This window comes from Furipterus horrens, unplaced genomic scaffold (genome assembly GCF_987537825.1).
Source record: "Furipterus horrens unplaced genomic scaffold, mFurHor1.1.pri manual_scaffold_11, whole genome shotgun sequence".
NCBI classification, from domain to species: domain Eukaryota; kingdom Metazoa; phylum Chordata; class Mammalia; order Chiroptera; family Furipteridae; genus Furipterus; species Furipterus horrens.
This window is the reverse complement of record NW_028327181.1, coordinates 96,445,189-96,449,309: the sequence shown is the minus strand read 5'-3', so window position 1 is coordinate 96,449,309 and position 4,121 is coordinate 96,445,189. Positions and strand designations below refer to the sequence as shown.

The 4,121-nt window shown below is 60.1% G+C and overlaps 1 long non-coding RNA gene across 1 annotated transcript; it reads right to left on the bottom strand.

The window, feature by feature from the left end:
- Positions 1-695: 695 nt before the first annotated feature.
- On the bottom strand, positions 696-3,248 carry LOC149998899 (uncharacterized). Its single transcript, XR_016513951.1, has 3 exons — positions 3,154-3,248; positions 1,059-1,169; positions 696-812 (listed from the first exon to the last, which is right to left on the bottom strand). It is a non-coding gene; the product is annotated as an uncharacterized LOC149998899 (long non-coding RNA).
- Between the last annotated feature and the right edge of the window lie 873 nt (positions 3,249-4,121).

The following is a 4,121-nucleotide window of genomic DNA, read 5'->3' as shown; positions in this document are numbered from 1 at the left end:
GTGACAGTGTCCAGCCCTCCCTTCCAGGTGGCCTCCCTCTCTCCTCCCCGTTTTCCTTCCTTTTCCTTTGCCTCCTACTTGGCTTTCTCTCCCCGGCTTTATTCTTCCTCTCCGTTCTCCCACGTCTGTCCCCCCTCTCAGGAGTGGGGGACCTCCGAGGCTCCTGTGGCTTCTGCGCTCAGAGAGGGGAGAGGGTGGGATGATCAGGAGATGAGGGTGCCCGACCTCGTTCATCCAGCTGCAGGTGCAGTCAGGAGGGGGCAGGGGTCCCCAGGCGGGCAGCCACACTGATGGGGAGGGGTCTGCCCTCTGCTGGCTGATTCCTTGATTATGGACCACCCACCCTTGCAGTGTGCGCCTGTGAACGGCTTCTGCTCCCGGCAGAGGCAAAGGGACTGGAGGGACGCTTGCAAAAAGCTGCGTTAGGTAAATATTTCATGCGCGTGAACGCGATGGCTCTCGATGATGTGGGGGGTGGTCTGGGGGAGGGAGCACGCGCCACAAAGTGTGCAGAAGGTACTGAGGGATCCCTGCAAGTAGCAAGCAGACCTGCCCCAATTCTCAGCCTCCTACGAGGGCACAGCCCCGGGCCTCCCCAAGGACAGACCATACAGCCCTTCGGCCTGCCCCCACGGCCCGTAGGACAGGGCTTGGTTTCCGGGAAAGGCTGAAATAAGCAAAGCATGAAGCCTGAATCCACGACTAAGAAGGCAAACTTGCCGTGAGACGTGCCAAGAATGCAATCAACGCGGTCCTCAAAGTGGGGTCCCCAGGAGCACCAGACAGTTAGGGTTCAGAGCCTTAGGCCCCACCTGAGAATTGCCAGAATCAGATACTCTGGGGAAAGGCGGGGGGCGGGGGTGGGGGGGTACCCAGTGGCCATGGGGGGGCCACTGGTGGGTGGGCAGGAGGCCCTGCAGAGCCCTGACCCACACTCAGCCCAGAGCCCTGAGTGACCTTCCGGAAGGCAACCTTGACCGTCACACACTCCGTCCCTCACCCTGGCGCCCCCACACCCGCGTAGTCCTTGCCCCTGGGCCTTGAGCAAAGGCACTGACCTCCTTTAAAGGACATGGTCTCAGGCTGTGAAGAGTCTAAGCATCAGAGTGAAAGACCTCCCCGGAAACGGCTGCCGCCGGCACCAGTGACTGCAAAGGTTTTCTTTGTAACTGGTTAAAAAGAAGAAGGTATTTTTGGATTCTCATTATCAACATAAGAACACGCACACCGTGGTACATTCTCCCAGAATCCTCAGGCCTCAGGGCACTGCTGTGGACCCCGTGGGTGACCCACGGCCTCAGCAGGACACCCAGGGCCTCGCACCCAGCTGCCCCTCGTGCTTCCCCCTCAGCTGGGAGCCCTGCCACCTGCCCGCCTGCCCTCCTCCCCGTCCTCTGAGAAGCAGCGCTAACCCCCAGCCTGGGCGACTTGTCCCTCCGCATTGCCCCTCACCCTGTGACCCTGCGCTGCATAGGGCTGGCTGTCGATGACAGCTGAGCACAGGCTCCTCTCATCGTCTGTCTGTCCCAAGAGCCTCTCACTGTCACCTCATCTGCTGTAAGTGGCTTTGCTCCTGGGGTGTGCCACATACTCCGCCTGGGCACCCAGGACCTCAGGGATCCCTCCAGGTCTGTGAGCAGAGGCCATGTGCTGGCTGCCAAGAGGGGCTGTAAGACCCCAGACCAGCACTAGGTCCTGAGCCCCAGGGCAGAGAGGACCCAGCGGGACACAAGCGGGTCTGGGCCAAAGCCACCCCTGGGCTTCATCCCAATTTAGCCCCAGGTGGATGAGAAAAGTCCCACCAGGGGCTCGGAGCAGATGGGGCAGGCTCCGGACCCCTGCCCGGCCCACCATCTGTCCTGACAGTCGACCGGTCTGCCTAGGCAGCCCCTCCTGGCTCACCATCTGCTGGCCTGCTGGCCCTGCTTCTGGCTCCACCGGGGCCCTTGGGAGGGGATGGGGCAGGAGCCAGAGCCAGACCTCGCTGCCTCCAACCGGTCCCATCTGGCACCCCTGCAGGGAAGGGGACAGTAGGAGCCTGGCTAAGGCACCTCCAAGGGCAGGGGGCACCTCCTTTTGCCCAGGGGAAGGCTTAGGGAGGGAGAGGTTCAGCCTTTTAAGGGCATCCCTGGTGGAATGGCCTTGACTGTCAGCCCTCCTCTAGGCCTTCCATCTGGACTCAGCTTTCACCTCCCTGGCTGGCAGCCCCTCAGGATCCCTGGGTGCTGGTCTGCACCCTCACCCAACATGGGATCCCCACGGCCTGAAAAGAAAGTCCCTTCCATCCAGGCCACCAGGATAGGCCAGTGAGGGAGCAGACACCAGGACCCCAGCTCTGCCTAGGGTCCCCCTGGCTCATGGAACTGCCCCACCCTACCCTGGCCCCAGAGGCGGATTAAGGTCGGTTGAGGCCCCAGGAGCAGAAGAAAATATTGCGCCCCTTAAAAAAGAGAGACAGGGAAAATAAAAATACATACTAACTATATTTTAAGCAGCGTAGTAACGAAACCAGACTTGGTGTCCTTAGAAAAAAGTGTAAAGTTGGGGTTTTGCGGGGCCCTTCAGAAGTCGGGGCCCAGGGCGCGCACCCAGTGTGCCTGCTGTTAAATCCGCCTCTGCCCGACCCTTTCTTCTGTGCAACAGGATTGCTCTGCCGTAGAGGACAAGCCACGCGTGTGAGTTCTACCTGGTGAGAGGTGCTGGCGCCTCCCGAAGTGGGACAGGGAAGAGGGTGCCCCCCCCCCATCCTCATGAACCGGCTGGCGGGGTCTACCGAGCTCTCTGCTGCAGGGTCAGCCCTTGGGTGTGGCTGGGTCAGACGCGGAGGCGGCCCTGCAGGCTGTCAGCCCTGTCTGCTCCCACAGCCCCCACACACCAACCTGCTCTGAGCAGCTCCCAGGATGGCACCCGGCACAGAGCGTGCGGGGAGGCCAGAGCACGGGAGCCTCTAAAGGCTGCTGCGTCCCCGCCCCCTCCCAGCAAGCAGCCAATCAGAGCCTTGCCCCACCCCAGCACTACCCTCGTGCGGGACCCCCAGAAAGAGAGGGATGCCTTCCTGCGCACACGCCCTTCAACTCACAGCCAGGCACCAACCCCCACTTCCCAAACGGCCTGGAGGCGGGGCCCGGAGCCTCGAATACCCAGCGCACCCACCAACTCGGCCCTGACTCCAGTGACACCCAACTGTCCCCCAGCCTCAGTCCCACAACGACCTGGTCAGGGAAGGCGCAGACACCCAAGCAAACGTCTGTTTCCCTTGTCGGAGCAGGCAGGTGGGAAGAGCCCACGTCCTGACCCAAGTCAGCAAGGCGGGAGGAGCGGGGCCCCTGGCGCGCAGGCAGCTTCAGCCGGCGCCATCGCTGGCACGAGCTCGTGGGCGCTGGGGACAGCACCACGAAACCCACCTCCGCGCACCCTGGGGGCACAGAAGCCTCTGTCTTCCCTGGGGTCCCCGGGCCTGGCTGGAAAGTGTGGACCGCGGAACTAAGTGGGGACAAATCGTGGGAGACTCCAGGCGCCACAGACTAAAGCTGGTGGATTTGTGGCTGGACGGCGCCACCTGGTGGGCACGTCGGAGACTACAAAAGCCAGGCCCGGTTTTAATTCCCGTCCTGGGAATTTGCAAGCCGGGGCGTCTTTCCCTTTTCCCGGCAGGGCTCCGTGGTGATCAGAATCCCCTGCCCTCTAATCCGATTCTGCTTCAAACGGCTGATTATCAGAGCGCCAATCCAGGCATGAAAATAACCCCGAAAGAAAGAGCTTCTCTTCCACAAGCCCCCACCCCAAGGCTGGCACATCCATCACCCACTGTCCAAGGTGATGGGACGGGCACCCCTGGCCAGCCATCTCTGAGGGGAAAAAAAATCAGAAGTCCCTGTCCAAAAAGGGGCAAGTCAAGCATAAAAGAGGATAGAGAATGCACTTGACTGAAACATACTAAACACATAAAATAGGTAAACATGTAGAAAAAGAGGGAAAAAACAAAACCTCATTGGAAACCCATTGGATTGTAATTAGGGCCTCAAGTCTCTACTTTGAAAATTGTTGATTAAAATAAAATAATTAAGAATTTCCCTTATTGAACTGTATTTCAGGGTAACCCGTTAACTCTAGTTAATAAG